At 52.3% G+C, this 23,399-nt stretch overlaps 1 long non-coding RNA gene across 1 annotated transcript; it reads right to left on the bottom strand.

Moving 5' to 3' along the window:
* Positions 1 to 498: 498 nt before the first annotated feature.
* LOC146343507 (uncharacterized) lies at positions 499 to 22,796 on the bottom strand. Its single transcript, XR_014792553.1, has 5 exons — positions 22,469 to 22,796; positions 17,887 to 18,015; positions 8,075 to 9,069; positions 5,217 to 5,306; positions 499 to 1,528 (listed from the first exon to the last, which is right to left on the bottom strand). It is a non-coding gene; the product is annotated as an uncharacterized LOC146343507 (long non-coding RNA).
* Between the last annotated feature and the right edge of the window lie 603 nt (positions 22,797 to 23,399).

Below are 23,399 nucleotides of genomic sequence, written 5' to 3'. Positions count from 1 at the left end.
CCCTACTATTCTATGATTCTATGAGACATGTTCTCTTTAGAGCTGCAGGTCTCAAGAGCTCCTTAGCTCATGCTGATATTTTCTGTGCACTTGCAAGGAGCCATTTCTGCTGCTAAACTTACAGCCCCCAAAAGAAAGACCCCCAAATTTGCAGGCCTCAACGAAGAAAAATCTTCCTTTTGGCCCTGAAGGTATGTCAATAAATAAGCTATTCATAATTTACATGTTTAGAAGCCTATCAGAGATGTATGCCACTGGGATTTTGTGATATTCTGGACATTTATATAGTGACAAATTCCCTGAAATAATTATCAGCAGTTGGTATTAAAATACACGCATCACAATATTTCTTTCTGTTGGAATAAATATGTGTTTTAAAAATGTATGTTATATGCCTCTTTGTAATTTTTTACCATTCTAAATGGTGCATGAGGGGCAAAACAGACATTACTTTAAAGACATACCTAGCAGCTACAGATTTTTTTTTTTTCATTTTTACCCTAAAGTAGGGACAGGGGTCCCAATCCAGGACCCTAGTGTGCGAGGTAGGACCTTTTCCCTCCCTGCTGTGGGTCCAAACTGGATCAGGCCCCCCATAAAGCAAATCAATCACTCTTTTGCAAATAGAAATTGCAGGCGCACCCCCTGATCTGGATTGGGCTCACAGTGGGGGGAGGGTTAAAGCCCCCTGACACGCCATGCTAGGGCCCTGATCCCAACTGGAGGCCCTGCACCTGCTCTAAAGTAGAAAATGAATTACTCTAAATGAATTAATGCCTTGTTTTCTTAATAATTATTATATTTCTTCCTTCCTTTTTTCTATATTTCTCTACTGAGTTTCTCATTTTCAATTTTGAGTTTGCCAGATCAGAGAGTTATAGGCATTGCCTTGTCGAAGTGTAATCAAATTCAATTAATGAAAACCCCTTCAGTTTAATGTGTTTCATTAAGGGCTTTCCATGTTCACCAAAATGCTGGGAAATTACAGCTGTGAAGAGCCATATCCTTAACAGACACATTATATACATGACATTATTTAGCAGGTGGGATAAAGGCATGGAAAAGAGTGTGATTACTGACTACTGTCTGCAGCTCATACTGTTAAGGCACAGAAGCAGAAGACAATGAGAAAGTTGGCAATCCCAAGTGGGTTAGAAGCCAAGTGCATACTTTCCAAACAAGAGGAGCCACTAAACTCAGAAAGATGTGTCATTCCTGAAGTACCATGCATGTCAAAGCTGAACCCTCCCCCAGAAGGTGCTTAGCACCATGTGGCCCTTCTACCGGCCCTCCCGTCTCCTCTAGCCATCTGCTTCCTTGGGGGGGGGGGGGAGTCGGGGGCTGCCTTGTCCCACTGCCAAGCGCAGCTCAGCAGCTCCACAGGATAAAGGACACAAAGGTACATCTCAGCCTGAGCACCACAGTGGCCAATTAGATTACAGATGCTTCCAGACGAAGGGCTCCTGGCACTAGCAGTCCAAGGGCATTCTGCACCCGTTCCGTCTTTCCGTCCTTAACAGGTTTCTTTCTGGTAAGAAAAAAGATGGCAAAGGCAGTGGGAAAATGTGGGAGGTTGCAAATGGAGGACATCGTCATTCGGACCCCCCTATAAAATTCCTTGTTTGAGGCAGGGCAACTGCGGCACAGCACCTCACCTGGAAACACCCTACCAGTCCAGTGCAGCCACAGTCCAAGCCTACGAAACAAGCCACCCTAAAGCTTGCTTGCAATATACTAAACTGGACTGCAATATGAGGGAAGTCTTAGGAGCCATCTTCTGCAACATGGTGCCTTCCAGATGCGTTGGTGTCAGGGCTCCCCCTGAGAAACTCCTTATGGACCTCTCATCTCCTTAAAAGCCCCACCTTCTTTTACCTTCCCCTTTCCATTAACGTGGGGTTCAGGCTGTAGACGTCGGGTGCCTGACACTCTAGACACAGTGTTTAGCCACAACAGTTTACTAGTAGACTTAAAGCAAACAAATTACAGTTAGAGGTATTTACGAGTGATACAAAAGGCATTAAAAGAAAATAAAAGTTGCAGAACGTGAGTTCTTTAATCCTGGCTGTCCTTAGACTTTTCTAGGCTGCTTCTTCCTGCTCATTTTTCAGACTCTGCACTCACTTCAGGCTCTGGCTGTCTCTGCTCTTACTGGCTCTCTCCCTCTCTTTATATACCCTCCTCCCCCAAAACCAAAAGTACTGCTTCAGCCTGAAGACATGAAACTACTCCTCTCAGGGTTACACACTCCCAGCAGAAAACTCCAGGCCTCTAAGCCTGACCTTTGTCAGCTGTGGAGGTTTGAGCAGCTGGCCTCAAACCTCCACAGCTGGACTACAACTTCCAGCATCCCCAGCCAGATGTCTTGGACTACAACCCACAGTATCCCCAGCCAGCATGGCTGGCTGGGGATGCTGGGAGTTGTAGTCCAACATATACAGAGGTCACGAGGTTGGGGAAGGCTGCTCATGAGCCACACTCAGCACAGGAACCCAGTGTTAATTGAGCACTTAACCAACACAGTGCAGCCCAGGAATATGAAAGGCCACATTCTGCTGGCCTGCACCTGGAAGAGCTAGATGAGCTGCAGCGGAGCACTTTGGCTCTGTCCCAGCACCGCTCACTCCACTCGAGACCCAGCAGGGCCAGAACAGATTGCTGGAAGGTGAGACACCATGGAGGCAGATGTAAAGACAGGCCGGCCCAAGATGCACATACAACCTGGGCACTGGTCAAGCAGCAGAAATCCAGCCCTGCCTAGAGTGAGGAATGCTGAAGTGTCATCGCCCCTCTCTGTGAATGACCTTGGGCGAGGGAGGCGTTGCTCTATTGGGGCTCCGCTCCTCCCTAAGAAACAGGAAGACTGGCCCTGCCCCTTGGACGGGGAGGTGTGCGCAGCTGCTTGGCTGCTCCCTCAGCAGTAGCAGAAGGGGGAGTCCCCCATTTGTGGGCTCCAGAAAGGCACCTGTGGCCTGGGTGGGCATGGAATACAGCTGAACTCGGGATCTGTTTCTGCTGAAATTCACCAACCCGACCAGCTTCGGTATTTTTCAGTGTGTTCTCCATCTCCCTTCCCCTCCTCCTCCCTGCAGGTGAGCTCTGCCTGACTGTCCCAGCCACCAGCATTCCAGTGGAAAGGGCAACAGCACCCTCTGCTGCTAGCAATGCATGTCCTTAGCTAGCCCGAGACACACACACCAGTTTAAAAGTACACGCGCGCGCACACACACAGAGTACAAGTCCTCCCTTCTCCCTCCAGATGCACTCTGGAGCCAAGGGCTTGGGTAGTGCCCCTGCGCCAGCACTTGTGACAGCACAGAGACACCTCTCCTCCTCCTCCTCACCCCATCCCTGGAGCAACTCTGCAACTATTCTTTTAATAGTCCAAGGTTTCTTTTCAGGGACAAATGGGGAGAAGGATAAATGTGTGAGTGAATAAAACACATAAAACACAAGACTTTAAAAAAGAAGAGGTGGCAAGCAGCCTCCATGCGGGAGAGCAAGCCTGTTGAAGGGGGCTGGCCCTGCCATTAGGCAGAGTGAAGAAGCTGCCTAAGGTGACACGTGCTGGGGGGGCGCAGCGGTTCTTACCCCCCTCCCCCCGCAGCTGTCCCCCTTAGCCTTGGTGTGACTGCCAGCGTCCTGCACCAGAATGCCTCTTCCAGAACTTCCCTGCTGTTGCCCCGGGCTCACTGCTGCTGTCGCACAGGCATTGCAGGGCCATCTCCTTCGTTGTTTCTAGGGCCCCTGAACCACTTGGGTCTGGGACAGCCTTCCTAGCTGACCGAAGGACCTCTTGCTGTTCCCTTGGAATGCGTGAAGTGGAATGTGGATTCTGATTGAGGCAAAAGGCAGAATGCAGAATGCACCAAAGGATTCAAACGTGGAGCCTTCACTAGCCATGAGTGTCAGGGGATGCCTGCCAACCAAGTCTCCTCCACCCAAGTGGAACAGGACCAGGTTGGCCAAGGACCTTCAGGAGGAGAGGAAGCACTGGAGCCACTGGCCTCCTCACAGCCCTGCGGATCCATGCTCCTGCCCCACCAGAGACAGCTACCCACAGGGACCATAGGAAGACCAGGCAGGGTGAGGAGGCAGCAGACCTCGGCCTCCCCTTGGCAGGGACAGTCACGAACTCTGGCCTCCTCCTTCCTCACACTAGGATTGTAACTGAGCCTTCACCCCCCTCTCCTCCACCTTTTGTTTTAATTACATCAGTCAATTAGTTGGCCAGAAAAAGCTTAACAGAGGTGAATCCCCCACCCACCCACCCAGTTGGGGCCTGCCAGGAGGGCTGTCATGCATGCCCTGCAGGGCCCAACTGGTACGCAGGCTTGCCTGATAATTGGCCAGGCAGTTGCGGGTCGGTTATCATGGCATCAGGCAGTTGACCTGTCAGTCAAAGAGGCCCCAGTGGGGGAAGCAGGGCGGGGGAGAAGCATGATGCTTGCAGGGGACCCCCACACACATACCAAAAGAAAGGGGCCAGTGTTCTGAGGAAGGGAGGCAAAACGGGGGCATTCTCCTAGTGCCCTAAACGGGCTTTGACAGGGACCAGCTGGCCAGGCTCAGCCACACAGCCGGGCACCAAATTTCACGCCAGCCTCTTGGGGGTGTCCAAAGAGAGCTGCTGCAATTGGGTGGGGGTGGGGGGCTGATTTTGCTTGCAGTCACTCAGTTGCTTTCATTCAGGGACCTAGTCCAAAGGAGGAAAGGACAGCTGCTGCTGGATGCCCGAAGACAAAGATTAAGCAAATAGTTTCAAACTGACATGTGGAATTCATCACATGCCCCGGACACCCCATCCCCTTGGCCTTATGCCCCACTTCTCAGCTGCTGTACAGTACAAGGGCCCTTTGTGATCCCTCCTTTCCTGGTTTATGTGCCCCCCACTTCATTCATCCTCCTGCAGGTAACCTGGGCAAAGAGGCACACGAAAGCCACTTGAGGAGGGAGCCAGCATTTGCTTGCTGTGCATTCCCTTCCTTTCTGAGACATCCAGGCCAGGACTTCAAAGTACCCTGCTGCAGAAAAATGACCTGCCATTTCAAAGCAATAGCCAAGATAAGTTTTGTTTAAAACATCTAAAAATGAAAAAGAGTTTTCCACCATTCGTGACCAAAATCTAAATACCAATATTCTATATATTTCACTACTGCAAGCAAAAAGGAAACTGTGAAATACCAGTGGATTTCATCAGCTCTGTGAAGACCAACCTTTGGGGTGCTTCTGGACTGAGGGCTCCTGGCACAAGCCATCAGAAGACCTGGTGCAGCTGCTCCATCTTTTTCTCCTGAATGGATTTTCTGTGGTGAGAAAACACAGGAAAGCCATGAGTATCCGAACCCCTCAAAAACATCTCTGACTGCAGCAGGGCGATAGTGCCATAAATGCCTCATCAGGAAGCGCCCTCAATCCAAAGCGCTGAAGGACACCCCCCCCGCATCTATTTATTTATTCTGATTTATATTTCAAAGGCATTACACACCATTAAAACATTAATACATTAGAACAAGCTAAAAACAAGGTCCCAGTGCCAAAGGGAAACAAGAGCCTTTGAACCAACACTGGATAGTTCCTGGGGAAGAGAAACCCCTTGGAGAAATAAATCCAGGATCCAGTGCTGGAGGCAGGGGGGGCAGGCAAGACCAACAACGATCCTATCCCACGCTGGAGTGGTGGGGCCATGGGGACAAGGGAATAGTCGCCCGTTTACCACCTTACCACTGCAGCTTTCTGCAACTTGGTGGCCTCCAGGTACGTTGGACTGCAACGCCCATCATTCCCAACTGTTGGTCTGTCCAACACACCTGGAGGCCAACATGTTGAGGAAGGCTGCACTTTTGCCTCACCCCCTTCCCCAGGCACGCTCTGCTCCCAGCAGCTGCCACCACTTGGCGCTCAGGCTGCGTCACAGCAAGGAAATGTGGGGGAGTAACAGGCACAGACATGTGGCAGCCAAAGTCTCCCGCCCCCGGCCACACATGCACTTTCCCACACTGGCTCCCACCTTTCTCTGGTCATCTGAGGTACAGCAGACCCAGCCAGCCCACCCCTCACCAGAGAGCGCTTGTGAGAGTTGCTGACTGCTTGGTTTTACATACCACCAAGGAGAAGGCCAAGCTGGCATCATGCAGTGCTGTGCGACCTGCTCGGGCCTATGGCTGTTAAGAGACATCCTGGTCGGTTCGGCTGGTCACCCCATAGTGCCACCTTTTGGCCAGAGCTGGCTGGTGTCACGCAGGGCCCAGCTGTATCACCACATGGCATCCTCCAAGTCCCCAGCTTACTGCAAGCTGCAGTCCTGGCACATTGCTGAGGGGGCCACTTTCAGACAAAGTGCCCCAATGCTCCTCTCCATCTTTCGAATTGTGATTCGAACACTGCCCTTTGCAGTGAGCACTGCTGCTCCTTGCCCCATGACCAGCAAGGCTGCAGCGGCGGCTGCAGGCCCTGGGCTGCCTGTATCCAAATCAGCTAATAACAAGGCGCGGATCCTTATGGGTGTAGTCCTGCCCCAGGCCTCTCACCTTGCCTCCTTGGAAGTGACTCTGAATCACCTGCCCGGACAGCAGGGACAAGGGGGATCCCTGCCTGTGCTCCAGGGGCCAGGCACACATTTCCTGCCTTGAGAGCTGAGCCTGCCTTGATGGTCTCATGGGGAGAAGCCATTCCTCTGATGCTGCCAGAATGTTGACTGCCAGGCAGTGTGAGCTGGGGGAGGGGGGCCCATCTCAGGTGGGATCTGCCTGCCCTCTTCTCTCACCTGATGCCTGTCCCTGCCTCTGGCGAGGTGTCTGAAATTGCCATCAAAGAGGGACAGATCTTCAAATCCACAGAATGACAAACAATGACAGGAGCACAAGCTGATGAACCTGTGAGCCACCAGGAAGAGCATAACGGAGCTGCCAATAAGCTGCAGGGGATTCCATTAGCCTTCCTGGCTACTAGTGCGGACAGGCCTCTCCTCACTTCCATGGATTTATGCAGTCCCCTTTTTAATGCTAATAAGAGTTTGCGGGCTACCCAATAAACCAATTAAGAATGGGCAACACCTTTTTCTCAGGGCTATCAGTACAGGTTGCTGGCATGTACCGATGGCATGGTTTGGGCATACTCTCCTCTTTTGCCTTTCCTTTTTTAAACCTGTGAGCAAGTGATTTTGCCCTGCAACACACACTTTCAGCAAGTTGTACAGGGCATCATGATTTGCCAGCACTCAAACTTCTAAGTCAAGTTGCAGAAAGAAGGTGGTTCTTCCCTCTTTCAGTGGATCCATTGCAGCTGGGATTTTTAAAGTGACACTTAGAGAGTGTGCAGGCTCCCTGCAGTAGAACCCAAGCACACTGCGCTTGCAAACACTCATGAGAACACCATCCCATCCTCAGTAGCAAACCTCTGCCTCTTTTGTAAATCTTTTTGTTTTGCTTTTAGTGCATTCTGGATTCGCTGGAGCACAGACATAATCTTCCCCCTCCCCACTTTTTTTAAAACCATCCAGTGGCTGATCCCCTTGAGACACAGCGGCCCCCCTACAATGAGGCTGTTCCCTCACCCCCATGGGGAACTGGCAGAGTGCTTCCAGTGCGGCACCCCAGCTAGCTAAGAATCATAGAATCAAAAAACAGTAGGGTTGGAAGGGGCCTGCAAGGCCATCGAGTCCAACCCCCTGCTCAATGCAGGAATCCAAGTCAGAGCATCCCTGACAGATGGCTGTCCAGAGGGGGAGGAACTGCTGAATGACAACAGCAGTTCCTCCCCCTCGCCATTTGGAAACGCTCTTGAGGTGACTTAGCATGTTCTTCCCTGTCGACTTTGTCCACACCCACAGCATTATCCTGCCCAGTTGCCCATCCAGTGAGTGGCGGCTGGTCTCCAAAGAACATGAAGGACTTCTAGCGATTGAAACTGGGAAGGGAAGAAGGTACCACCTATCCAGTGGAGTGGAGCCTTTTGCCTCCCAGCTGCCCTTTAAGGAATTCCAGCTAGTGGCATTTTACCCATTGCAAGGCCATGTACCCAGGGGCGCCCAAGGAGCATCCCAGCTGCGTGGGCATTTGAACCAGGTTCTCACTCTTGTGCCATGCAGCCTGCCATGGAAGGAGCTCCTCCAGCCCAGAGGCACGTAGACAGCTGCAGGCGGTCTGTGGAACAAGAGAAGGGGGGAGGCAGCAAAGCTGGCGGCAGGGGGGGTGTCACCACAGTCCAGCTCCCAGGGCTGGCACTCAGGCCAGGAGCAGCTCCCCGAGGCTTCCGTCCAGTCCTGTGTAAAGCCTCTGGCGGGGAGGTTCCGAGCTCTGGGTTTGGGCGAGTGCAGCTTCTCCCAGCCCTGCAGCAGATCAAAGGCAGCCATTTCCTCCCAGGGATCTTCAAAGGGCCGTTCTACTAACGAGAGCCACTTTTTATTCTTTTAAATATTTGTATTCCATTTTATATTTTCAACTGTTCTATGGAATTTTAGTCTTTTAACTCTTTGTATTCCACCCAGAGAATATTAGTTATTGGGCAGATCAGAAATGTGAGTGAGTGAAAAATGAATGAATGAATGAATGAACGTGCTGCTGCTTTATCTGGCTATATGGACCACTGGCCAGTTTCAAACAAGGGCTTGCCCCTTTAGCAGGACAATGCACCGCCCCAGCAAAACCAGCCAAGTTCTGGCAGCAGACTTCTTCTCCATTGTTCACACGTATTGTTCCTTTGCAACTCCCGTGTTTGCACAGTGGTGGGTAGGCAGGTACCTCCAAGCTAAACACTTTCTCTCTGGGCCTAGTGGAAAGGCCTTCTTGGATGCGGGGGATCCTTGAGCAGGAGGAGGAGCCTTCCGCACCTTGTGAACCCCAGATAGTGGTGGGAAACTGAATGCTCCCGACTTGCCCCATGCCCCCAACCTGGTGCGGGAAAAGCTGCTGCTTGGCTGTAATGGGGGCGGGGCGGGCGGGGCGGGCATGACGGTGGGGGCACAGATGTCCTCTCATCTTCCTCTTCCAATCCCAGTGGCTGGGTTAGCGCCCCAGCTCACAGGTTCTCACATGCCTCAGTTGGCTGCCTCACTCACTGCCTGCTCATCTGTGGAAGAGAAATGGGGTGGGGAGGGGGACATAAGTTAGAAATCATTCCAAAAAGGGGAATGAGCATTAGAAGTTTGAGAAAAAACATTATCAGCTCAGCTGCATCTTTAAAAAACACTTAAAACAATTGTTTTGGGCCCTGCAAAACATTTCATGGAGATTTTAAGCCCTCTGGGCAGGATCCAACTACATCATTGCTACATTCTGTACTTTTGCACTAAATAACCACTAAACAGTAACAAACAGTAATTGTGGTGGTTAAACAGGTATTTACCTGTGCATTTTTATTTCAGTTCTGTGTATTTTTATCTTAAGTGCTTCAGATATTGTTCTATATTTGGAGGTGATTTTTGTTCCCGGTTTTCAGAGCCCGCCTGCCTGGCAGCACAAGCCAAAACCAAGGGGCCTTGGGAGATGCAAAGAAAGCAACGGTGCACTCCAGGAGCTGGGCCCACCGGAGCAACCAAAGTGTTTTGCCCCACATTGTGAGGGATGCAGAAGGGCATTCCTTGCATCAGGGAAGCCATGCACTGACCTTGTTTATTTCATTTATTGCATTTATATCCCGCCTTTTTTCCTCTTGCAAGAAACCCAAAGTGGCTTACATAATCCTCCTCCTCTCCATTTTATCCTCACAACAACAACCACCCTGTGCGGTAGGCAAGGCTGAGAGTCTGTGATGGGCCCAAAGCCACCCAGTGAGCTTCCATGGCCGAGTGGGGACTAGAATCTGGACCTCCCAGCTCCCAGTCCAACACTCTCACCACTACACCACTTGTTGGTTCCTTCAGAGTGCAACTTGCTCACAACATGTCCACCCACAGCCATTTCTTTCAAATGATGCCCCAGGTGGAAAGCGTCTTTCCTGCTTTTCTTGTGCCAGGAAGAATGGAGTAAAGAGACAAGGAGAAGCATGGAGGGGAACACCGATGGATTGGATTGGCCCACACACAGCAGCCACGGCGACCGTCTCATCTCAGGGTTGTGGAAATCCACACATTTTTGTATCCTGCCAGTTATGTGTTGGCATACATAGCATTTTAAAGCCATGCTGTTGCATGTGACAATCTGTGAATAGGGACACTGATCCACAAAAGCACAACTTTTATTGGCATTCCCAAACAAGTTAGATGTTTTCAGGGTAGACACATAACCAAGGTCACTTCATTGGGTTAGTTACCTGTTGATAGCCTTGACCACCTTTGTTATACCTTAACTGGAGTGTTTAAAAGGAGTGGTAAAAGAATCGTATTTCCCCCTCCTTTCCATGCATGTATAGGAGAGAAACGGGGAGCTTGGGGTGGCCCTTGGTCCCGATCCATGAACTCAATGTGGAAAGGCATTTCACCTTTGGCATTGTGGCAAAGAATCCGTTATTGTGGATTTTTAAGGTCTTGGCCTCCTTAAGGGTACAATCCCATACCCACAGGACGAGGCTATCAATGGCTAATTACAACGGTCCCTCCACTGGGCCGTCCCTCCAGTATCACAGCAGTGTGGCTCTCATCAGCAGTTTCTGGGGGACACCATCAGGATGGGCCTCCTGCGTTCCTCCTGCCTTCCCATTGTGGCATCTGGTTAGCCACCGTGGGAAACAGGGGACTAGACCAGATGGGCCTTCTTTGGTCTGATCCGGCCCAGTGCTTCTTGTATCACTTACCAGGGAGTAAGCCTCACTGAACTCAGTGGGACGTACTCCAGAGTAGACATGTTTGGGGCTGTGCTGTTAGCCATCCTGTTGCTCTCACAAGAAAGGTGGTGGCAATGGCACCCCAGCCGTTTGGTACACTCTCCCGCATCCAATCTGAGAGGCACGACCGGTGGCAAGTTTTAAATGCCTCTTGAAAACACGCCTCTTCACACAGGCCTTCCCTGACCTGTGGGTGACTCTGTTGCCACCCTGTTTCATTGCTATGATGAATCATAGAATCATAGAATAGTAGGGTTGGAAGGGGCCTACAAGGCCATCGAGTCCAACCCCCTGCTCAATGCAGGAATCCAAGTCACAGCATCCCCGACAGATGGCTGTCCAGCCTCGTCTTGAACGCCTCCAGCGTGGGAGAGCCCACCACCTCCCCAGGGAATTGGTCCCATTGTCATATATGATGTCATGTTTTTAAATGTTCTTAACTGTTTTTACTTATTTGCTATTTTTACTTTATTTTTATATTGTTATGTTGTATTTTAATGTAAACTGCCTAGGGATTTTAATACATTAAGTGGTATAGAAGTAATGTAATAAAATAAATAAATAAATAAATAAGTGTGTGTGTGTGTATGGATGGAAGGATGGATGTGCTACTGGAGAGGCGCACAGAGCCAGGAGATGGTTATGAACTTTCTGAATTTTGTGCTGATCAACTGCGGATCCGTTGAATCAGGGGTGAGGAACACGTTGGACTGCAATTTCCATCAGCCCCATCCAGCATAGCCAATGGTGAGGGATGATGGGAGTTGTAGCCCAGCAACATCTGGGGGCCACACGCTCCCCATCCCTGCGTTAAATCATCCCTACTGCAACCCTGAGCCACGGCTGCCCTCTCTGCCACCTGCCCAAAGGGGCGCTTGTGCGGCACTGTCGCCTGCCTTGCGCCCCTCCCCCCCGTGCTTCTGTGCCAGGAGGCCTCGCAAGTGCCAGCGGTGTCTCTTGGCAGCCCTTGGAGAGACAGAGCAGATCCCCGTGAATGGCACATTGCACAGGATCGGGCAACCCACCTCTCCCCTGAGGCATCATGCCCTAGGGATCCCAGGGGCAAGGGCTGCAGAGCCCCCGCGGGTACAGTCCCCAGCAGCGTCTCCAGCAAAGAGGCTCTCAGGCAGCAGGTCACGGGGAAGAGCCCCCCCTACCCCCCAAGACCATCTTGGAGAACCACTGCTGCTGGCCAGAGGAGACAGTCCTGGGTTACCTGATGTCAGGGTGGACACTGAGCCCATAGAATCCCAGAGTAGTTCTGATTCTGAAGAAGAGCAGTCGCTCCTGGGAGAGGAGCGCGCTCCTCTTTCCCAGGGCCCACAGCTGATGGAGATTCCTCCCACCAGCATTCCTAGATTAGAAAGCAGTCCAGGGAGTGACCAAGCAGAGATAGCAGACTTGGTGGATGCGCGACGCAGACGCAGAGAGCGGCACCAGATGGAGGGCGCGGAAAGGAGGCACAGTGCCCGGTTGGCGCGCAAACAACGGCTGCGCCCCAAGGATCTAAGGGGAAAGGGGAGGGACTCTCCCTAGTCCTTAAGTTCAGGGGTCTGCCAGTAATTCCCTTTCAAACGGGGACCAACTATTTCAACTTAGGGCGTAGGTACTCTGCTGCTCAGATCTAGTTGCTACCTGTAGAGTTGTTAAGTTGTAAAAGAAGAATAAAGCTTTGAAAGGAATCCCTTTGTCTGTGTCTGGACTTGGCTACTGGATTAGACTGAGAGAGGCCTCCAAGGAGCCCTTGACACCTGGACCACTGGTCTGAGCCAGCACAATGCCGATTCCGATGCCCCAATGCCATATTTGCCCAGGATGCCTGTCTACCCCTAGAGGAAAGGGCAGCGCATGGTTGCCCTTGGCAACGTTGCCACCGCCATCACCAACACCTCCCCTCTTGTCTAGGCCTGTGGAGAGGGCAGAAGAGGGGGCTGTGTGTGGCCCTGCCTGTGCCCGCCTACTTTCTCCCCTCTTGCTCCTTGAGCAAGCTTTCAAGGGGATTTGTCCCCATGGGACTACAAGTACAGGCCTCAGGCCCCCGTTGGCACAGTCAACCCACCACCAATAGGCGCCGTCCTCCAAATTACACCATGGAGGGGAGGGGACTGCCCCTTGGCCTGCCTGTGCCTGCCAAAAGAACAGCCGCACCTCTGCAGATGAGAATAATGGGATCCTTCGGCTCAGGGCCTTGGCCCTTCCAAGCTCTGCCCGCTGCTACAGCGGCTGCCCGCCAGCAAGGTCACAGGAGCAGCCCCAGCAGGCAGCCAGGCCAGCCTCAGCCCTAGCGAGCACGCGCAGGATCAAGCCCTGGCAGGGCCCCCTCATTAGAGGTCGTTCTCCAGCTAATTCCGCACGGAGTGTTTCTCCCTTCACCCACTCTTATCTCGCACAGATATCTGCTCCATGGAAAAAGGCGCCCAGCACATGGGAGAGGCCTGATGCAAGAGAGATAGGCCAGAGTTTCAAAGCGATCTCCTGGGCTCCAGCTAATGGGGCAGCCCAGCAGAGCCTGTGCTATCTCCTCCATCTCCCTTGGCGGAATTCAAGCACGGTTATTTTCTCCATTCCCCTCCTGCTCTTTCCTGTGTCCCCCGGGCACAGGGCCATTTGTTCCACTTGGGAGACCCAAGAGAAGGACCTGGAGACGGAGGTGGGGGGGATGTGTTCTATTTCCTCCAATGGATTAAAACTGGGCTGTTGCTTTAACTACTGTTGACAGGCCAGGCCAGGCCTTCTTGGTCCAGCCCCTGACCAAACCACCACGCCCTCTCCACGTGCATCAGGTGACAAAGATGAAATAACTTAAACTCCTCATGAGCGGCATACTCTCCAGGGGTCCTCACGCAGTACAGAACTGCACATTTATTTGGGGAAGTGAGCCCCTGCACCAAGCAATCAGCATGCCTGGGCTCTCACATGGCCTCTGCTGGCCAGCATGAAGTGGCGGGGGGCACCAGACTGCCCCCCATCACAACCCAGTGAATCGGCACTGCTCGCATTGGGGTCTTAACCTGGGGCCCTCCACGTGCAAAGTGCATGACACTCTGCCCCACACTTGCTCTGGAGCTGCTTCTCAATGCTCAACGGCACCTCCATGAGCAGAGATATATATTTTGGCGCAGCAAAGATGGAGCAGCAGACCAAGGGCAGATGTTGAAGCAGGTTGGTCTCAACAGTCACCCAGGCTTTTCTAGCTTCTTTACTGAGAACTTCAGGCCACCTCGGAAATTCTTCCCAACCTTCCGTGTGCTTTTGGCTCCACCACAGACATAAGAACATAAGAAGAGCCCGGAAGCTGGATCAGACCAAGGGTCCATCTCGTCCAGCATTCTGTTCACACAATGGCCAACCAGCTGCCCACAGGAAACTCACAAGCACAGCATGAGTGCAACAGCACCCTCCCGCCCACGTTCCCCAGCAACTGGTGTACATGGGCATACCGCCTCTGGTACAGGAGGTAGCACAGAGCCATCAGGACTAGTAGCCATTGATAGCCTTCTCCTCCTGGAATTTGTCTAACCTAAAGCCATCCAAACTGATGGCCATCACTACTTCCTGTGCATGAAGAAGTCCTTCCTTTTATCTGTCCTGAATCTCCCACCAATCAGCTTTAGTGGAGGACCCCACTGGGTTCTAGTATTATAAGAGAGGGAGAAAAATGTCTCCCTCCCTATCCACATTCTTTACACCATGCATAATTCTGTACACCTCTATCATGTCTCCCCTCACCCTCCTTTTCCCCAAGCTAAACAATCCCAGCTGTTGTAACCTTCCCTCAAAGGGGAGATGATCCAGCCCCCTGATCATTTTAGTTGCCCTTTTCTGCACTTTTTCCAGGTCTACAACATTTTTTTTTAGGTGTGGTTGACCAGAACTGTACGCAGTATTCCACAGATTTGAATAAGGGCAGAATGATCTTTGCACTTTTATTCTCAATTCTTTTTCTAATTATGCCTAACATGGAGTTTGCCTTTTTTACAGGAGCCAGACACTGGGCTGACATCTTCATGAAGCTGTCCACCACAACCCCAAGATCTCTTTCCTGGTCAGTCACCGCTAGCTTAAATCCCATCAGGTTATACTTGGAGTTGGGATTTTTTTTTTTGCCCCACCATGCATTACCTTACACTTCCTTACATTGAACCGCATTTGCCATTTGGTTCCCATTCTCCAGCTTGTAGACTTTTTGGAGCGCCTCACAGTCCTGTTTTGTTTGAACCACCCTAAATGGTTTGCTGTGATCAGGAAACTTGGCTTCTTCACTGCTCACTCCTAATTCCAGATCATTTATGAGCAGGTTGAAAAGCATGGGTCCCAATACAAACCCCTGGGGAACCCCTGTATTTACATCCCTCTATTGGGAGAATTTCCCATTTATTCCTACTCTCTGCTTTCTGTGCTTTCACCAGTTACTGATCCATAAGAGGACAGCCCCGCATTCAGCGCTGGAAGCCAGCCAGAGAGACTGCACAGCTCAAAGCATCCCCATATGGCAGTGCAGTCTGCTGGAGGAACAGCACTGCTCCAAAGCCCCCATGGTACTGTGGGGCTCGAGTTGCTGCCCATGCTGCTGCTGAGACTGGTGGACAAACGTTTGGGAGTCACAGGGTTCTCCTACGAGCAAACTACTGACACTGCCTACCTGCTGCCTAGCAACCTGCCTCTGTACACCAGTGCTGGGGAGCACAAGAGGGAGGCCGCCGTTGTGCTCCTGCCCTATTTGTGGGCTTCCAACAGGCAGCTGGTTGGCCACTGTGGGAACAGAATGCTGGAGAGGCCTTCAACCTGATCCGGCACAACCCGTTGTATGCTCTTATATACCTAGGCTGAACCATGGTGTGCAAAGTGCTTTTTCTGCTCACCTCCCCGCTTGGCAGGGGTCAGTTCCTAGTCTGAAGCCCCCACCCATCCACGCAACCGACATGGAAGTTTATCAAGTGGGCAGCTGCTGCCCCCTGCTGGCTTTCCCATGCAAAAGGGACCTCCTTGGCCGTGGTCAGGCAGGTCCCTTCCAGGAGGCCCGAGTGGCGCACTCCAGTCTAATGCAGAGGACTGACACTTGCGCCCTGGCCAAAGAGCTGCAGTAACGCTTTGGAAAGTAGTGTAAGATCCCCAAACATTAGCAACCTGATGGTCCAGGTAGGAACCGAACTGAGATGCGAGAGCAGAAATGGTCACACTAGCCACTGCAAATGTTATTATTAACTAAATTTATGTGTCACTTTCCACCACAAAAGCAGACTCAAAGCAACTTTCACACACACGCAAATACCAAAATACATTAGTAGAAAAAATAAACCAAAATCAAAATAAACCATAATCAGTACAATAATACAAATAAAAATAAACACCAAAAACACATAATCTAAAAACAATACGATATGAACAGTGTTCAACCACAAATCCACAAAATCTTCCCCCACTCACAGCCTAGAATGAACATCACAACAGCAGCCCAGAACAAGCGGGAAATAACTAATGTCCAAATGCCAGGGAAAATAAGTGCACGTTTGCCTGGCACTGGAAAGATGACAGTGCCGGCACCAGGTGAGCTTCCCTGGGGAGAGCGTTCCGGAGCTGTGGGGCTGCCACAGAAAAGGCCTCTTCCTCAACTGCCGCCCCCTGAGCTTCTCTTGGAGGGACACCCAAGCAAGGGCCTCTGAAGCCGACCTCAGGCACTGGGTAAGCTCCCGGGGGGGAGGCGGCCCTCGAGGTACTGGGGTCCCAAGCCACACAGGCCTTGTAAACCCAGCACTTTGACTCTGCCCTGGACACAAACTGGCAACCAGTGCAGGCAAGCCAGAACCACGCCTATATGTCCACATCACCTAGTCCCAGTCAACAGCCTGGCCGACGAATTCTGCACTGCCTGCAGCTTCTGAATCATCTTCTAAGGCAGCCCAACATGCAGCCACTCCAGCGAGTAACCAAGAGCTCACCAGGGCTTAGCGCACCAGCACCAGGCTCCCCCGTCCAGACTGGGCAGCAGCTGGGCTACCTGCTGGAGCCGGCAGAAGGCACTCTGTGCCACAGCGGCCACCTGCACCTGCAAGGGCAGTGATGGATCCCGGAGTGCCCCAGCCATGCCTGCCACTCCGGGCTCCCCCATGGCCCTTCCCTCCTCCAGACAGAGGAACTACCCGCCAACAGAGCCTCAGTCTTGTCTGGACTGAGCCTCAGTTTACCGGCTCCCAGCTAGTCCATTACCAAGGCCAGATGCTGGTTCAGCAAATCCACCACCACACGGGCCCAAGATGAAAAGGAGAAGCGGAACTGTGTTTCAGCAGCAAAACCCCAGATGGCCCCGCTCAGTGGTTTCATGTCCCTCACCAAAAACCAAGCAACCTCAGTAGTCATGGAATACGAATTCCACGGGACAGGTACTCTTATGGGTCAGTAACTGGTTACAAAACAGAAAGTAGAGAGGAGGAATACATGGCTAGTTCTCTCAATGGAGGGATGTAAGCAGTAGGGTTTTGGTATTGGGACCGAAGCTGTTAACTTATAAATGATCTGATGACCCCAAATTATTTAGCTTGATTAAAACAAAAAGGGACTGGAGGAAAAGGCATCAAAATGGGAAATGTAGTTCAGTGTAAGCAAGTGTAAAATTGCACGTCAGAGCAAAAAATATCTCAGCTTCACCTATATGCTGATGCGGTTGGAGCTATTGCCCAGGTAAGGAATCTTGATGTCATGGTGGACAGCTAGACGAAAACGTTCACATAAGATCAGAAGAGCCCTGAAGCTGGCTCAGGCCAAGGGTCCCTCTCGTCCAGCATTCTGCTCACACAGAGGCCAACCAGATGCAACTGGAAAGCCCACAGGAAGCCCACGAGAGCAAGAGCACCCTCCTGGTTGTGTTCCCCGGCTACTGGCACTGAGAGGTATTCCAAAAGTTTTGAACTGAGTAGCAGAGAACAATAATGTAGGAGCTCCTTGTGGTTCCACATAGACCTGTGGTCCACTGGAGTCCACTCAGAGTAGAGCCTTCAGTGCCCCAGGGCTGTCCTTCCGGGATTTAGCTCCCATTGCTCTACCCTTGTTTTGTCTTCAGGGGATGATTTATAAGTTTAAATGATGACCTGAGCAAATTTAAAAAGCAAGTAAGTAAATAGCACTTACCTTCTCCTTGCACAGGTGCTTAACTCAGTGTGGGCTTAACTTCCTTTTACCTTGACCCTTTGTCACTGGTGCTGAGGCACTTCGTCACTCCTCGCACTTGGTGGGTTTGAATGCCCTGGTTTGTAGCTGCTGTGAAAAAGGCAAATTCCACATTGGGAGTCATTATGGGGAAAAAATCAAAAGTAAAATTGCCAATATAATACTACCTTTATTCAAATCTAAGGTGTGACCACTCTTAGAATACTTTGTACAGTTCTGGTCACGGCACCTTCCCCCACGCCCCACAAAAAAAAGATATTGTAAAAACTGGGTACAAAAAAGGGCAACCAAAATAGCGAAGGGTCTTGAGCAACTCCCCTATGAGGAAAGGTTACAACATGAGGGTACTTTCTCTTAGACAAAAGGGCAAGTAAGTGTAGACATAATAGATGTGCATAAAATTCTGCATGCTGCGGAGAATGTGGATAGGGAGACATTTTTCTCCCTCTCTCAGAATACCAGAACCCAGTGGGGTCACCCCATGAAGCTGAGTGGTGGGAGATTCAGGACAGATAAAAGGGCTTCTTCACATAGTTAACCTATAGAATCTGCTACCACAGGATGTAGTGATGGCTGCCAACTTGGAAGGCTTTAAAGGGGGATTAGACAAATTCCTGGAGGACAAGGCTATCAGTGGCTCCTAGTCCTGATGGCTCTGTGCTCCCTCCAGTACCAGAGGCAGCGAGCCTCTCCATACCAGTTGCTGGGAACATGAGGGGGAAGGTGCTGCTGTTCTTGTGTCCTGCTTGCAGGGTCCCCATTGGGGCACCTGGCTGGCCACTGTGGGAAACAGAATGCTAAACGAGAGGCCTTTGGACCCATCCATCACAGCTCTTGTCATGTGCTTATGACCTGTCATCCTCCCTGGGTGACTGAGGAAGTTACAAAGACAGTGATTGACCTGCCTTCAAGGACACAGGTTAACTTCCCTGAAAGTTAAGCAGCCACTGCAACTGGATTAACACAGGCAGTAAGACAAAGGCAAGTGGACACGGCATGTTTTATTCAAATGCTGGCCCAGGTCTCCTTCCTGGTGTTTGCATTCATAATCTATAATCCCCTCCATAATGCCAAATGAACCTCTGCCACAAGAATTCAAATGCTGGAGCTAGCACTCAGCTATCAGGTTATCACCGTGCCCTTGGCTTCCTAGCTGAAGCTGGAGGAAAGCTCAGGTGTCCCAACAGGACCAGGAAGGGGGGTGGGAAGTGTGAATCTGAAGTCTTCCTTTTGAAAGGGGGTCGGGGAGCTGCTCTCTGTGTTTCAAAAAGCTACTGCTTCCCGCCCCCCATCCCCTTTGCTCCATTTTAGCATGTCTTTAGCACTGCCTGTGTGCTAGGCCCTGTCCAATCTCTGCCCACTAACCTTAGGGATAACAAGATAGGCAGGGGCATTCCAGTCTATGCCCATTTTGCCAACCCAAAGCAGCTTCACTGCACAGCCCAAGAGACACAGCCCAGGAGCCCTGGTTGCAAAGAATGCTGCTTCATGAGGCTGACCTCAGACCTGGAAGCAGGGCTGACCCAGGTGGCTGTTATCTATAAGCATGATCACCCCAGAATTGCAGAGTCCTGAAGCAAATCAGTTTGTAAGAATGCTCCTCTGCAAGCTTAGTAGAAACTTATTGCAAAACCTGAGCTGCTCAATCAAAGCAGGTCTCCTTGCAGCACCTCAGCTCCTTTGCCAACATACTTTGCTCACCCTGAGCTGCTAAATAAACAAATCTAATGCCTTGTAAGCAGGCCTTAGCTCATTTGCCCAGAAGCTAAGAAGTTGCCCAAATTAGACTTTACTGACAGAACTGTATAATAAAGTACCGGTTTCCACACATACTGCTCTATCCCTTGATGATTTCAGCACCACGTGATCATTACAGAGCAAACACTACTGGCAGGGAGGACATTCCTTGTTCACCCCCATCTTGAATGGGAGGTTTTTCACTAGAGTCTGTTCACACAGGAAGGAGCAATATGAAAAAGACCCTACTATGGAGCACAGGCTCAGTGAAGGCAAAGTTCAAAATATCTGCCCGGGTCCTCTTGGCTTCCCCTTCATAACAGGCCACCAATGAGAACAGGGTGTGGGGGTGTCACGGTGTGTGTGTGTGGGGGGAGAGTCCATCTCCCTTTGAGGACTTTCTAAAGCTGGCTCCATCCAACTGGCTCTGGCAAAGCCTTATCAGAGTTTGTTCGAACCAAGATCCAATTATGTATTCAGTGCCATTTCCCACACCAGCTCTGCTTGGCCTGCCTCCTTGTATTTTTATTCATGATCTTCCATTTATTTCTCCTACCTTCAATTGTGTGTTTCTCTCCCCCCCCAGCTTCCTTTGATTATCCTTCCTCTTTCCATATCTCCAAGTCTCTGTCGCCTTCTGTTACTGTCCCAGTAATTGTATTCCCTGCTCCTGCCCCGTCCTCCCACCTGCCGGCTTCTCCCGGGTCCTTCATTTTGGTCCTTCGCTTTCCCTCTTTCACAGTCACCTTTTCTCTTTTCAAGCAAAGGGAAACAAGCAAAGGGGGCTGGCAGGCAAGAGAGGAGGGAGGGGCTGCTGCTGGTTCCCCAGCGCCAGCCAGCCAGCCAGCCCTTCCTTGGCCTCCACCGTCACCTTTGAAATGCCCAAGGGGGAATGGGGCTGGGAAGGCCAAGGAGCTCTGCTGCCTGAGGTGAAGGACAAGATGGAGCCTCTCCCCACTCCATGTGCAGAAAGCAACCAGTCCAGTGACGGCATCTTGCTCTCACACTGAAGAGGGGAGAGTACCCTCCAGCACCCCCGAGGGCTGCAGGCGAGCCTATGCTGCATGGTGCACTCCACTCTGTCCCCCAGTGCCTTGCCACAGCATCTGCTGCTGGAGGCAGCCACCTCACTCTGCCTAAGATTCGACTCCAGATCTCTCCAGCTTACTCTGCCACAATCACCACTCTCAAGCAACCAGAGTTGCGGAGAATGCCATCAGACCGGTCAGCACCCCAGCCACCACCACTGCCGCCTTCCAGTACGACTGACCCTCTCCTCTGTGTCAGGAGCAAGCTCTGGACACTGCAAGGAACTGCGGCTTGCCTCCCCACCCTGAACAGCCAGTCTCTGAGCCCTCCCTGTTAAATGCCTGCATGCAATGTGGGCCCGGGATTCTTGCCTGGCCTCCACATGCGCCATGCAGAAGCCCCTTTGTGGCCAAAGCTCCCTCCCCAGGAAGGCGGCTTGGGAGACTCATAAAGGAGGAAACGGAACAGAAGCTGGACAGATGGAGCTCCTCCCTGAGCTCCCTCCTTGGGCCATTCCCTAAGCCGGGGAGCGACATCCTAGCCTGAGCTTACGGCGTGGGCCTCCACATTTGGCCTGCTTGGTTCATAACGAGTGGGAAAGCAGAGTCACAAGTAAACACGGAAGACCTTTTCCATGGGCTTCTTCTTCTCCCCCCTTTGCTACTGCACACAGCTCCCCACATAACGGCAATGGGTGAGGCAGAGCAGCAGCAGCAGCAGCTTCTAAGATGCTCAAGGGGCTGTTTGGCGTCCTGGTGATAGTCCCGTTGGACGTGGGATGGGGGGAGCCTGCGGAGCAGCACCTCGGGGAGCAGCAGAGGTGACGGGCGGCCTGGGGGCGCGCTAGAAATGGCGCCATTTTGAACCAGCACGATGGGCGGGGCGGGGCGGCGCCTCCCCTCGTTTATCTTCCCCACCACCCTGTCAGCGGAGAACAAGGAGCCGCCCAGGGAGCGCTCTGGCTGAGCGAGGGGTCGGCCCCGGCACCTCTCACGTGCGCCGGCCAGGGCTCCCCAGGCGCGCCTGAGCCCAGGGTTCGTCAGCCCAGGCCAGGCCAAGCCAGGGCCCCCGAGGCCCGCCAGCGGCTGCGGGATATGCGCGGAAACGAACCCTGACGCCTCGCGGACGGCCCCGAAAACGGGATCGCGCCGTGGCAGCAGCCAAGCCCCAGGCCCGGCGCCGCGGCCGCCGAAAGCAGACTGAGCGGCGACAAGGCCGCGCGGGGGGCTGCGAGCCGAGGAGGGGCGCGCCCGGCCCGCCTCGCCCCAGGGGCGCCTCGCGAGCCGGCCTCGCCTCCCCTGCCCTCCCCGCAACATCACTGCGGGGAACGGGCAGGGACTTTGGGGCAGCCTCAACGGGCCGGCCCGAAGCCCACTCCGGCAGCCCGCAAGACGCCGCCCCCGGGCCTGCGGCTGCCCCGCTCCGCAGACGGAGGCGGCGGCGCTCTTCCGCGGCCGCGCCGCGGCGGCCTCTCAAGCGCTGCCCGCCTGCCGCCGGGGCGCTTTGAGCTCGAGCAAGGCCTGCGCCGCCGCCTCTGGGGCCTGGCCGCGGCCCAGCTACTGCTAGCCATGGCCAAGGCACATTGAAACAAGGGGCGCACCAGTCGCGACGTGGCTTTTAGCGGGCTCAGTCACGAGTCCACGTCGCCTGGATGGGGGCCGGAGCGTGTCAGTGCAAGAGCCCCAGCACGCGTGTGCACTCGGAGCCTTCGCCCGCATGTGTGTGCGGCGGAGATTGCTTGTGTGATCTCGCTACTTCCTCCGTGAGAGATTCTTACCTGGGGCAGTTGCTCGCCTGATTTGTAGTCTGGAAACTGGCAGTTTCAAGTGCTAATTGGATCATTTTCTTCTCCTCTCGTTCTTTGCACCATATGGCAGAGGGCTGCACAGGCTGAGCAGTTTGGCTGCCTCCTCCCGTCCTTGTCTTTTTATGTTCTCCAGAGAAGCATCTGCATTAACTCTTTGAAGGAGGCCCACTCCAACAAAGGCGATCAGCGTTTTCCTGGACTGATCCTAGATCAGCAGCGCTGGCTGTGCACATTGACAGGAGGGCCCGGTGAGTCCATCCGTCTGCTCCCCTCCATCTAGCGCCCAACATCTGATTGCAAACTAGTGAACCGCTAGGACTAGCATGCCTCTTCCTGGGAGAGAAATACAGCACAGAGCCTCTTGGCCGTGTGAAGGGCAGGTTGCTTTGAAAGAGGCAATAGCTGGTGCCAAATGTTCCTCAACGGGGTGCTCATCTGCAGCCAGTCACTGGCTCTCAGCCTAACCTGCCTTTCAGGGTTGTTGTGAGGATAAAATGGAGAGGAGGAAGGCCATAGAAGCTGCCTTGGGTTCCTTGCAAGAGGAAAACAGGCAGGATAGAAATGTAATAATTCCAAAATCTGTATTTATTAATGGAATGCCTTTATTAGGCCAATTCAAAGTTCACTTTAAAAAATGTGCAAACTTTTGAGGTCTGTAGCTCTCTTCATCAAACGAGAAGTTCCAAAAAGCAGGTTTGTGGGCAAGGGGGAGATATCAAAAGCTTGCACATTTTTTGTGATCTTTTGAGATGGCCCTAATAAAAGCATTACACTAATGCCTTTATTGGTGTATGCACCCGCCCGGACCCAAAGATCATCTTCAGCAGTCCTTCTCTGGGAGCCTTTGCCAAAGAAACTGAGGCAGGTGGCTACCAAGAAGAGGTCCTTTTCTGCTGTGGCA

The sequence above is a fragment of the Heloderma suspectum genome, chromosome 5 (genome assembly GCF_057233095.1).
Source record: "Heloderma suspectum isolate Gila_16-S chromosome 5, 16-S_ref, whole genome shotgun sequence".
Lineage (NCBI taxonomy): Eukaryota > Metazoa > Chordata > Lepidosauria > Squamata > Helodermatidae > Heloderma > Heloderma suspectum.
Note: the sequence above shows the minus strand (reverse complement) of the source record. Positions and strands in the feature narration are given on the sequence as shown.